General features: G+C 42.2%; 1 protein-coding gene across 1 annotated transcript in view; it reads left to right on the top strand.

The window, feature by feature from the left end:
* LOC135068640 (transmembrane protein 132D-like) overlaps positions 1 to 14,018 on the top strand; it is a 1,425,735-nt gene that overhangs the window by 270,394 nt on the left and 1,141,323 nt on the right. The window lies entirely within an intron of this gene.

Below are 14,018 nucleotides of genomic sequence, written 5' to 3'. Positions count from 1 at the left end.
GGAGGGTACAGACGTCGGTAGTGGCATGTGCAGTGTGACGAAGTCCTTATGGGCGCCTCAGCTGCCGGGTGAATAATATCCCTTTTTCCGAAAAACTGCTTCTCAAAAATAGCGTTTTTTGGAAGTGATATTTTTATTACAGAAGCATGATGATTAGTGAAAAAAATGGGGAAATGAGAGGGTGAGAATTGAAAACTAAAAATTCTCATTTCAAATTTTTTCATGATGAACATGCCACTCAGAGAACCCAATATTGTCATGCAAACATACAGTCAGGTTTGGCAGTGGGATTAGACTTCCATGCAGCAGATGGTCATGTGCATGTATTAATCTTGGAGAACAAAATGTGTCCAGCAATCTGTACTGGGTGATTTGTAACATATATTTCTCTCCTTAATAACTACATGTCCAATTACCCCGCTCCATATCTTCCTTGATTGTTCACTGTTTTTCATAAATCATTCTGCAGTACATCAGTATTGATTAGCAGCATATGTGATCAGCCTGGGCTTACTGGTGACACAAAAGAGTGATGATTAGCCAGCAAGGGTTCTCTCAGTACAATACTTTGGCAGGGATTTTTGTGACTGTGTGTGGTCACAAAATTGCCACATAATTACCGCTAACCTCCATGATTTCTATGTTTTGTTCACCACTGAAATTTAATGAATAAACGGTTTGTCTTTTATTGACAACAAAACCATGGAACAATTCTAATATGTTGGCTACTTTTTAAGATAACATGTATTATCTTTTTGTTTGTGTGTGTTGGACGGATTCTGTTCAGCATGGGCCTTTGGAAATGTAAGGATTATACAGCTGCGTTGTTCAGCTCACTCGAACAAGACACAATAAAATGTAGCACTTATTTTACTATCTTAAACATTTAAATCATATACCAGGGAAAGTATTTGTAGAGTGACAGCATGACAGCCATTACTGTTTGGAGCTACATTGATTATTCAGTACATATTGTGACAATAATTCAAAATAGGCTGCTGTTATCTCTTCTGCTGTGAGCGTGAACACGGAATAGCTGGAAGGCTTTGTTGCGCAATGTTAATACACCTAGCCTGTAAAAAGAAGCTGGAAGAAATGGAGGAATACAGTACACATCTACCAGCGTATCTGTTGCATAACTGACCATGCAATATATACAGTATGTTTACAAATGTTACTCAGAAGGAAACACAGTACCATAACCTTGTACTTGTCCCATATTGCAAAGACATGGTAGATACATCAACTTGTGCATGAATCTCCATGACAATGTTTTTCTTTTTTAAAGAAATCAACCGTAATACTTATTATTTACATCCCATCCTCTCCCTATTCTGCACGTTAATATTTAGATTAAAAAAAAACAACAACAACAACAACATTTAGAGGCTATTTAAACTCTTGGAGGGTAATTAAATTATTTTCCCCCGTGGCTACCACTATGGGGCGGAAAACTGAGCAATTCAATTGTTGCTCCATTTAGATGGGAGGCAATTTACCGCCTGTCGGGATCCCGGCGCTCAGGATACTGATGCCGGAATCCCGACACCACCTGAAATACCGGTGGTCGGGACTGGTTATCCCGCTTGTGTGGTGGTCCACGCCACCACCCGGAGGTGAATAGAACCCTGCGGCAACCAAAGGTCGCCACCAGGCCCAAAGCGTGGCGAGCACATGAGGGGACATGCTGCGTTCGCCGCCGGGATCCCGGCTGTCGGGATCCTGGCTGTCGGGCTCCCGGCGTCGTTCTCCTGACGCCAGGATCCCGACCGCTGGGATCTCGTACTGATCCTGTTCAGACGCCTGTTAGCTGCAGAGGTGACATTTCTTCTAGAAGCCTCCTGAGGTGCAAGAAGAGATGTGTGCAAGTCCGTGGAGTTTGGGCACCCTAACTGGGACTTTAGACAGGATTAGCCACTATTCTGCGCTAAACCCCATACATTTGGGTGAATATAAAGGAATGGTTGCCCGATCAGAGCAATAATTGAATTGCTCTGATGGGTGCCCATTACTTTGGGTGTCCAAAAAACATTTGAGAGCAGTTATCCTAATAACCTAGTCTAAAGGCCCCCATCCACTAGCGAGTTTTATCTCAGCAATGAGTTGGATCCTTCTTCCTGCAATCTGGCCGCCAGCTTCCTGGGAGCCCTGCGATTGCGATTTGCTACTTGAGTTTATTTTTTTATTTATCTCATGCAACCTAACGCACTGCTGTCCATCTCATGCAATATCTCAAAGGACATTTTTTCCTGCAATTTCACATATGATTGATCTGATGGGATGGGCTAAAATTAGCATATGTAAACAGCAGCGATTTTTAACTGTGGGCACACTCTGCTCTGTGACTAGCGAGGCTGGTTTATACCTGCTACCATGCACTGCTTTGTTCTGTTTTTCTTAACAAAGTGCTTTACCTATTCTATTCTGATATGGATCCCTATCGCTATAACCTCTTGGTAGCCTATGGCTTAAAAGGAGCCGTGACAGGGCTCAGAGAAAATCAGTGTGCTGTATAGATCTGCTGCTGCTGCTGCTGCTGCTGGGCATGTGTATGGGAGTGTCCAAGGTGCCAATCAAGTGACTCCTCCGAGCAATCACATGAGACCAGATCGCAGGTGTACAAATGCACTGCAATGTGTACCTATTTCCGTGCGACTGAGATAAATATAATGGTCAGCCCGTGTGATCTGTGACTGCGATGCGAGGCACACTGGAGCGTGCCTCGCATCACAATCGCATGAAAAGGACATGTGTCCTCTTTTATATCTTTTATGGCTAATAGAAGTAAGTAATGTTAAGCCGTGTGTGTGTACACTGGGGAAGTAGGAATTAAATTAGCACTCAGTGGACCTGCACTAACAAGTGGGCGTACAGACAGGATTAAAGTCGCTGATGGAATACAGGGGAAGGAGAACAGAGGCTCGCTGGTGGCAGGGATAGCTAGGAGGGCCCTCCCCGTGAAGGCTAACAGTCTAATTTCACTAATTTCTAGCCTATAGTAAGTATTTCAATGCTGTGTTTGGTAGTTTTTAATGGTTACATATTTAGTGATCGACTAAAAATGTTGCAATTTAAATGCAATTCCAAAGGACAGTATTTGCAATGTTTAATATATTCATATGCTTTTAACCATGATATGCATGAGAAGTAACAAACATGTTTTTTTGTCTGTGCATGTTGATATCATTTCTGGGTCCTGTTAGCTTGGATGGAGCCCTTTAATATTGTTGCTGTCCCTTAGTGTAGGTGTAGGTTTTAGAGAACCTTCATTTGAGATCTGTAAGCCCTCCCCAGCACACACTCCCAGGGGCAAACACAGGATTTTTAAAGGGGGGTTTCCCCATATGCTTGATGAAGTGTTCTCTCACAGCCACTGTGTCAACCCCCCCCCCCCCCCCCGTGCTCTGTCCCAGTCACTATCACCCCGCACCTCCCTCTGTGTTCTGTCACTGTGTCACAATTCTTCTCTGTGTCCTGTCCCGATCACTGCACCCCCCCCGTGTTCTGTCCCAGTCACTGCATCCCCCCCATGTTCTGTCCCAGCCACTGTGTCACCTATACCCATCAACCCCACCCCTTGTCTTTTTGTCTGCTGCCCACGTTGCTGTGTCAAACCTCCCCCACATTCTCTCCCAGCCACTGTGTGCAGCTTCACCATAGACCTGTCACCTGCAGTGAAGCAGCAGTAGCTCCATCTGTATCTTTGGGGCTTTATTGTCTTCTACCGCCGGGCTCCTGCTGATGTGCGGCAGGTACCGGTGCCTCCCCCCTGCTCCAGTTGTCTCAGGCACCATGTGGGAGCGATACCCTGCAAACTGCTCCCTCCCTGTCCAATCCCCATGATGCCTCCCGCCTCGACGTCCCACACACATGCGTAACATCTCCCCTGGCGGAGCTCCGGTGCACAAGGGAGGGACGGACTGTGGTGAGGCTGCGGTGATGGGGCTAGGGGGAAAACAGTGATGCGGCTGCCGCGATGAACGGATGGGGGAGGGGGCAGCAGCGAGGGAGAGTGGTGCGGCTATGGGGCAGGGGGGGACGGTCAGTGATAGGGCTGCGGCGATGGATCAGTAGGCAGGGGGCTTTCTGGGTACTCAGAAACCCCCCTGCGTGCGCCACTGACTCCAGCTTGCCCCCTTCCATTTTATGAGAACCTGAAGACGAGTATTTTGTTGCACCGAGCAGGATGTGCAATCATTCCAGGCTGCTCCTTCACACTTTTATCCACCACTTTATAAATTACAAGCCTAAGGGGTACATTTACTAAGCAGTGATAAGAGCGGAGAAGTGAGTCAGTGGAGAAATTTCCCCATCAACCAATCAGCAGCTCTGTATAATTTTATAGTATGCAAATTATAGATGTTACTTCAGTGCTGATTGGTTGCCATGGGCAACTTCCCCACTGGCTCACTTCTCCGCACTTATCACTACTTAGTAAATGTACCCCTTAATATGATGACAAAGTTATTGTCAAATCTGGTCCTACCTTTCATTTAATTAAGTCTTTAAGTTGGTAAGTTTTTTCATAAAATAGCAGTTTTTGTTCTCTATTTTGTATGTCAACATTGTGTTTGGAAGTGTTACTGTAATTATTCATACTAGTAACATTTAATTGTGTAAATAGCACCTGCATATTACTAAACTCTGAATAGTTTGGAACAAATACAGTGATAAAGCAGGACTGCATATTAAAAAATAGGATAACAGTCTCTAGGACGACACCCATTAGGTCGACACCCATTTGTCAACAATGGATAGGCCGACACTACAAATAGGTTGACGTGGCCATTAGGTCGACATCAACAAGGTAGACATGAAAAAAGGTCGACATTAGTTTTTCACTTTTTTTTTACTTTTTCATACTTTACGATCCACGTGGACTACGATTGGGAACGGTAACCTGTGCTGAGCGAAGCGACGCGGTGCACTAATTGGGGTTCCCGGTCATTTGACGGAGAAAACGACACCAAAAAAACATAAACTCATGTCGACCTTTTTTCATGTCAACCTTGTTGATGTCAACCTAATAGCCGGTCCGACCTATTTCTAGTGTCGACCTACCCACTGTCGACCAATGGGTGTCAACCTAATGGGTGTCGACCTTGAGTCCCAGACCCAAAGTAAGAGTGTTACGCTTTCAAGCTTACACCTATAGGAAGAACTGAAACAAGATTAATACTGCTTTAAGCGCCTAAATACAACGTGGTATCAAAAAGCAATAACACCCAGGTGCTGCCAAAAAAAGCACTGTGTATGTGCTTCAACCATATATTAGAAAAAAAGAGAAAGAAAATGGCTGCGCCCAAGGTATTGCAAATGAACCAGGTATGTGGAGAGCGGACAAAAATGTAATATAAAAAAGTTATTTATTAAGATATATAAAAATGAGACAGTGAACAATTAAAATGCTAGTCTCTGAAACACCGTTATAAATATATACACAGACAATATGCACATTACATTTTTCTTATATAAGAAGTTAATTCAATAGGGTATGTAATACACAGAAAAGATACTATTTAGAAGGTGTGACACTGATGTTACTAATTAGTTGCAATATGTCTGTCCAGGGATTTCACTCCATATAACAAGGGAAATTGGAAACTTTATATCAAACAAAGGCAGCAAACACTTCAGGATAAGTGTATAAGTCCCGGCAGTAGACTAATGTATCAGCTAATTAGATAAAATGTTACAGTACCTCTCCTGTGGGCTAAATTAACACCGAGTGTCCTCGGTGTAGTCCTCTGCAGGGCCCACTAATGTGATGTTAGAAGAGAGAGGTGCGTCTCGAATGTACTAACCACAGTTGCTCTTTATAGTTGTATGCGCTTTAGATGGACGACAGGAAGCATTCCTTTATTTTCCCTAAGGGCTGGTAGGCATCCTTGATGTTGCCCTCTGTATGTAAAAGGGAAATGATGATGTTTGTACACTTGCGCTGAACGGAGCCTCTGCTGGTAGCCACTCACTCGCAGGGGGGACAGTAAATCACACTGCTGCTAAGAGCCGCTACTAGCGGAGAAACGCTGAAGAAAGCCACTGCTGGAAACCACTAATAGCAGAGAAGGCACTGTATAGTAGCACTCACCGGGATCGTCACTAATGGCGAGTAGTGTCCTCCAGTGGAATTCGGGATATTAGCCCGTAAATAATAGCCGCTAATTGCAGGATATTTAGCTGGTGCTGCCGTTGATAAAAGTGAAGTCCTCGGTATACACAAGGAGCGACCCCATGGGTGAAGGAAACTGGTGTGAGTGAGTGGCAACCAGCAGAGGCTCCGTTCAGCGCAAGTGTACAAACATCATCATTTCCCTTTTACATACAGAGGGCAACATCAAGGATGCTTACTAGCCCTTAGGGAAAATAAAGGAATGCTTCCTGTCGTCCATCTAAAGCGCATACAACTATAAGGAGCAACTGTGGTTAGTACATTCGAGACGCACCTCTCTCTTCTAACATCACATTAGTGGGCCCTGCAGAGGACTACACCGAGGACGCTCTGTGTTAATTTAGCCCACAGGAGAGGTACTGTAACATTTGATCTAATTCGCTGATACATTAGTCTACTGCCGGGACTTATACACTTATCCTGAAGTGTTTGCTGCCTTTGTTTGATATAAAGTTTCCAATTTCCCTTGTTATATGGAGTAAAATCCCTGGACAGACATATTGCAACTAATTAGTAACATCAGTGTCACACCTTCTAAATAGTATCTTTTCTGTGTATTACATACCCTATTAAATTAACTTCTCATATAAGAAAAATGTAATGTGCATATTGTCTGTGTATATATTTATAACAGTGTTTCAGAGACTAGCATTTTAATTGTTCACTGTCTCATTTTTATATATCTTAATAAATAACTTTTTTATATTACATTTTTGTCCGCTCTCCACATACCTGGTTCATTTGCAATACCTTGGGCGCAGCCATTTTCTTTCTCTTTTTTACAACCTATAGGAAACTATAGAAGATTGTCACATGTTCACAAAGTACATATTGTTCCAGCTGGACTGCAATGGGAAAGTGTTTAGAAAGAAAGAGAATAATAAATGTAAGGTGATTAGATAGTACAGTCTCTAAGGACATTAACGTTGTGGTAAGGGAATTAAATAATCTTTATTTAAAGAGGCGAGTGTTCAAGAAATAGTTTGCAGACTATAAAAAAGTTTTGGCGTGCGAGGAAGGGAATTCCACAGAGTGTAGACTTAAAAAGTCTTGTTACTTGGAATAAGAGGAAGCAAAGTGTATGAATGAGAGGTGCAGATCTTGTATAGGGCTGAATTCTGAGATATTGTCAGACAAGTGAATAGATTCTAAGTTGGTGGAGTTTTGATAGTGGCTTTGTATGTTAGATGTATTTTATATTAGATTATGTAAAGTACAAGCAACTATTGTAGGGTCTGGCAGAGCAGATAGACAGTTCTGTATAGTACAAGCAACTATTGTAGGTTCTGGCAGAGCAGATAGACAGTAGAAGAACATTTTGTGAGTCTCAATATAAGTACATAATTACTCGTAAGAATTGCATTACTATAGAAATATAGTGTGCCATATAAAACACCACCAGCTTCTTTCAAGTACAAAGCAGCATTACATCCTCTGTAACCCAATTTTTAACAATTAAGTTTATATAGGTCTATCTAGCGATATTAAATTTCTCTCTTCTAACTGTATTATTTATATTCAAGTAATAATAATACACAAGCAACAAACAAGCACACATGCTCACGTTTATTTCTCTTCAAGTGTACTTTTCTTAAAAAGTTATACTTTTACTAACATATAGCCCACTGGCTTCCCATCTCCCAAAATATGTCCTCTGATGTAGGGAACACATTTCTCACAGTTGTATAATTGCCCATTAATATTGTGTACTGGTACTGTACCTCTCTTGCAGAATGATCCTGTTGACTCCAGTAGACAAATTAGAATCTTTCTACTGGAAACGGCTTTCTTCTTTTCTCTTTACTTTAATGCTTCTAAACTAAACAACGTTTCAGTGTGTCATGCACATACTCAATCATCCTAACATTTGTGTGCGCATCAAAGTACAGTTTTTAAGAAAAATATAATTGCTGTCAGCTGAATTTTTACTGCATGTTTAGAGCTTTTAAAGCACTTAAAAGTAATAACTATTGATAGATGGATGTAGTTCTATAAGTCTGCAAACATGCAGAGGTTTGTTTTTAAAGGGTTACAGGTAACCGGGATGCATAACAGGCTATATTATGGTTAAAGTTTTGGATATTGTTATTTGTTTAAATTGTTTATATTTTTAAGTAATGTGAAGATTATTTCATTAGTATAAAAAATGAATACATAAAAAACATATCGCATATCTGTTGCCGGGAACATAGTGTAAATATATTTATACAACAAGGTTTCACTTGCTCTGATACCGCTTGCCCACTTACAGTACTATCAGCCATCTACAATTTTTATGAGACCAACAAGTAACAAACACATTGGGGGGAATTCAGTTGATTGAAAAGTCAGTTGGGTGGTCTAATAGACAGAAAAAAAACAATTAGACCACCCAACTGACTTTTCAAACAATTGAATACCCCCCATTGAGTGAAACGTAGGAGTGGTGTATAATTATAAAGATGTGTAGATTTTTGTAGTGTCAGCATATAAAGTGCATATAAAACAATCTTGATATGCATCATTTTTTAAGCTATATTTTCCCCAAAGCGTGCATATAAAGAGAGTATTCTAGCATGTGTCCTGCTTCTTACCGCTAATACTTCCAGTTTAGTAGCAGTAGCCATGGTTCCAGCTTCCTTCACAGTGCTTTAAAATTGGAGATAAACACATTAATAAATCAGGTGTGGTATAGAAGATCTACAGTAATGAGCTAGACAATCATTAGGCCAACCCCATATGGTTGAAATGCATTAGGTCAACAAGGTCAAAAAGTCAACATGGAAAAGGTAGACAGTAGAAAAGGTAGACAGGTACAAAAGTTCTACAGGTTCAAAAGATCGTCATGGAAATGTTGAACACAAGAAAAGGCCAACAAGTTTTTTTTACATTTTTGGCGTGTCACTTTGTATGTTTCATCATCTGTGACCACAGTCAGGCTTCACTTACCATGCTTTGGGCAAGGCCAATCGTAGTCCATGTGAATGGTAAATGAAACAAAAGTTTGACAATATGTGAATACTCCACCCAAAATTCTGTTGATCATATGTGTGTCGACTATTGTCATGTCAAACTTTTTTATCTTTGGACCTTAAGCGTTGTCTACCTTTAACCTGTCGACCTTTTGAACCTTTGACCACATCGTCCTAATGTATGTCAGCCATATGGTGTCAAGCTATTGACTGGCTATCCAGACATTGTCTGTCTATACATTGGAACCCAATAATTCAAGAATGGACATAAACAAAGTTGAGTGTGCACTGCTTATAATATTACATTCTATAGGAACATAGGAGCTTGGTAATGTATGTGAGATTGCCAGAGTTGTATACAGTGGCGCTGAGAGGGTGGGGTGGCTACTAATTACCCATGCCTGGACTTGTTGAGGCAGCTGAGTGCAGCAGAACTGATCGTGCCCTCTCCTGAATCTGTTCCTGGCTGAGGGATGCATGCCTCTTCTTTACGTCATATACAGTAAGCAATACTTTTTAAAGCTTTGTTAAATGAGGGCATGGCCACACCTCTATGAATAGGCCACAGATGTTGGAAAGCATAGCGCCATAGACAACTACTAAGACAGTTTGTTAAACATTGTGGATTGACAGGGGTTGCTAATGAGTGGTGTAGATGTGTGTGTAGTTCCTGGTTGGCTAAAGTGACCTATGTGCTAACCAGTCTGTGCACAGGAAGCTGCCGAGTGCCCATGTTAGAGGTGCGGTTGTGTGTAAGTTTGAATGCAGTAATGACATGCCCCAGTGTCCTGTCATTGCTAACATATTCACAGCAATCTACAAGTGGTTAGGAGCTAAGGTAAATGAACAAAAGAACACAGAAATATGTCAGGAATCCGCATTCTCCATTGCATCACTTCCAGTGAACAGGCGTCTCCTGGCTTCAGTCCTCTGTTTTCAGAGTATTCCCTGTGAATTGGACCTGTGGAACTACAGGTCCCAGCAGTTCCAGTCTTCAGTCTCCTGCAGCCCACAGCTCACTGTGCTCCACCTAACCAGTTCTATCTTTTGGTAACCACTGGTTTCAGCCAGCAGCCTGGAGTACACAGTGCTTCTAGTTAAACAGCATTAACTCCCGGTGCACTACTGATTTCAGCCAGCAACCAGCAGTGCATTGCATTAACAGAATTATTCTCCTGGTTAATCATCAGCTCCAGTTAACTCTCAGCTGATCTGGGCACCCAATCCTGGAGGGTGTGTTCTCACAGAGATTCATCCAATCATCACAGAGCAAGGGGTATAAACTCCAGTTCCTGGCTCATTCTCATCGCCTTGGACAATGAGTCACATTTGGTGTGTCAAGTCTCCAGTGGGTCCCCGTGTTCCAGTCTCCAGTGGATCCTCTCATCATTTCATTCTACTCATCATTCTGCATTTCTCCTGCTTGTTCCGGACTCCAGCCACAACCTGCCACAGTTCTTCAGCAGTAAGAGACTCTCCTCAGGTGTTATTCATTGCCTAACTTGCGCACCTTATTACCAGCATTCCATTCTGTGCATTGCATCCAGCACTTAACAAGCATGCTGAGTTAGGACTGTCTCCTGCCTGGGCCTTGCTTGGCTAAAGAACTTTTATGTTACAAAGACTGTGTGCTTTTGCAAGTATTACCGGAGTTCTGTTTTCTAAACCATTTACATTTATTTACCAAGTCATTCCACGTTTAGTTATCAGAGACTGTGTGCTTTGCAAGTATTACTGAAGTTCTGTTTTCCAAACCATTTGCATTTATCAAGTTATTCCACGTTACCGGAGTTTTGCTTTGTTTCAATTATTATTTACAAATCCGTTTACATCCAGCTACCAGGTTATTTCACATTTGTGTTACCAGTGACTTTATTTTGCTTAAAACCATTTGCATCCAGTTATCAAGTTATTTTCACATTTTTTTGTCAGAAGACTTTAATTGCTTTAAATCTTCTGCATTCGGCCATCAACTTATCACCAAGATATATCTGTGTTGCCAAAGACTTTTTAACATTACCTTGGATTCAGTTACCGTTTATCATTTCATTTCTGCTACTACCAATGCTACGTACCATCTATTATTATATTATTGTTCTGTGACTTTTGTGTTTATTAAACATTAGCGCATATGCGCAGGACTTTATTCAGTCTCCACGTTTCATACGTCATTCCAACACTGACCCACTAGTGCCCCCTCCGGGAACAGACTAAATCAGAATCCTGACAACCTGACAAAATAAGAGTAATATTTGAGATAGTGACTGGAATTTACTGTATATAACAGATGTTGACTGTTGATTGAAGTACTCAGATATTGTTCTTTGTTTATCAAACAAACAAAAACTAGACAATAAAGTTCTGAGTGTTTTCCTTGGCAATTTCCTTGGAATTATTACACATTTTAAGTAACCATGTGTAAGGAAGGAGGATAACAACTCCAGGGGCCGGATATGGTGGAGTCGGTGCCGGATTAAGACCATGGGGGGCCCGGGGCACTTAAGAAATAAAGAGAAGGCAGATGAAATAAAAAAAAAAATAAAAAAAAAAAAATATATATATATATATATATATATATATATATATGTATTTGGACAGCCACCGATTGTGCAAGTTGACCCACTTAAAAAGATGAGAGGTCTGTAATTTCCATCATAGGTACACTTCAACTGTGAGACAGAATCTGAACAAAAACTAGGAAATCACATTGTATGATTTTTAAACAATTTATTTGTATATTCTTGCGGAAAATAAATATTTGGACATTCAAAAAGTTTAACTCAATACTTTGTAATATAACCTCGGTTGGCAATTACAGAGGTCAAACGTTTCCTGTAGTTCTTGACCAGGTTTACACACAATGTAGCAGGTATTTTGGCCCACTCTTCCATGCAGATCTTCTCTAGATCTGTCATGTTTTGGGGCTGTCGTCGGGCAACACGGACTTTCATCTCCCTCCACAGATTTTCTATTGGGTTGAGGTCTGGAGACTGGCTAGGCCACCCCAGGACCTTGAAATGCTTCTTATGGAGCCACTCCTTAGTTGCCCGGGCGGTGTGTTTGGGGTCATTGTCATGCTGGAAGACCCAGCCTCGTTCCATCTTCAATGCTCTTACTGAGGAAAGGAGGTTTTTGTGCAAAATATTATGATACATGGCCCCATTCATCCTCTCCTTAATACAGATCAGTCGTCCTGTCCCCTTTGCAAAAAAGCAGCCCCAAAGCATGATGTCTCAACCCCCATGTTTCACAGTGGGTATGGTGTTCTTGGGATGCCATTCATCATTCTTTTCCCTCCAAACACGGCAAGTGGGGCAGACTAGATGGGCCTAGTGGTTCTTATCTGCCGTCAAATTCTATGTTAAATTCTATGTAAGTGGAGTTTATACCAAAAAGTTAGATTTTGCTCTCATCTGACCACATTACATTCTCCCAATCCTCCTCTGGATCATCCAGATGGTCACTGACAAACTTTAGACGGGCCTGGACATGTGCTGGCTTAAGCAGGGGGACCTTTCGGGTGCTGCAGGATTTCAATCCATGACGACGTAGTGTGTTACTAAAGGTAACCTTAGTGACGGTCGTCCCAGCTCTCTTGAGGTCATTGACCAGGTCCCCCCATGTAGTTCTGGGCTGATTCCTCACCGTTCTCAAGATCATTGATACCCCATGAGGTGAGATCTTGCATGGAGCCCCAGGTCGAGGGAGATTGTCAGTGATCTTGTATTTCTTCAATTTTTTATAATTGCGCCTTCAGTTGATCTCTTCTCACCAAGCTGCTTGCCTATTGTCGAGTAGCTCCTCCCAGCCTTGTGCAGCTCTACAATTTTGTCCCTGGTGTCCTTACACAGCTCTCTGGTCTAGGCCATGGAGGAGACGTAGCAGTCTGACTGTTTGAGGGTGTGGACAGGTGTCTCTTATACAAATAACCAGTTCAAACAGGTGCCATTAATACAGGTAACGAGTAGAGGATAGAAGAGCTTCTTAAAGAAGAAGTAACAGGACTGTGAGAGCCAGAAATCTTGCTGCTTGGTAGGTGTCCAAATATTTATTTTCCACAAGAATATACAAGTAAATTGTTTAAAAATCATACAATGGGATTTCCTGTTTTGTTTTTTTTTCCTTCAGATTCTGTCTATCACAGTTGAAGTGTACATATGATGGAAATTACAGACCTCTCTCATCTTTTTAAGTGGGTCAACTTGCACAATCGGTGGCTGTCCAAATACTTTTTTGCCCCACTGTATGTATGTATGTATGTATGTATGTATGTATGTATGTATGACAGGCAGCAGCTTAGTAAACTTGCCTTCCCTGCACTCCCGTCCGCACTGCAGCGGCGCACGCACAGACAGACAGACAGGACAGCTGAGTGTAGCGACGACTCGGCTGACCAATAATGTATGAAGGAAGCAGCCTGCCGCTCAGTCATTGGCTGGGCACGCAGGCTACAGGGGCAGGCTGCTTCATTCATACATTATTGGACAGCTGAGCCGTCGCTCCGCTCAGCTGCCCTGTCTGTGCGGACGCCGCTGCAGTGAGGACGGGAGCCGGGGAGCGCAGCACCGCAGATCTGATCGGAAGAGAGATCCGATCTGTGGTGTGGTGGTTTTGGAAAGGGGGCCCAGGGTACGTACCCCACGGGCCCCCCCCCCCCCCCTTAATCCGGCTCTTGGTAGAGTGCGAGACGGCCAGAGCTCTGAGATTCTGGCCAAACTTGTATACTTTTGTAAAGCAGCAAACATTTACAATAGAAAACCAGGTTGGTTTTGTCTTGTAAATCATTGCCGCTTTAAAAAAACGTAAGAGTTCAGCTGGAATCTCGGAGCTCCAGTTGTCCCGCACTGCATTACATTCAGTCCCAGATGTATACTGTAATTAACATCATTATGCCT

Source organism: Pseudophryne corroboree, chromosome 1 (assembly GCF_028390025.1).
Source record: "Pseudophryne corroboree isolate aPseCor3 chromosome 1, aPseCor3.hap2, whole genome shotgun sequence".
NCBI classification, from domain to species: domain Eukaryota; kingdom Metazoa; phylum Chordata; class Amphibia; order Anura; family Myobatrachidae; genus Pseudophryne; species Pseudophryne corroboree.
This window is presented reverse-complemented; position numbering and strand designations above follow the sequence as displayed.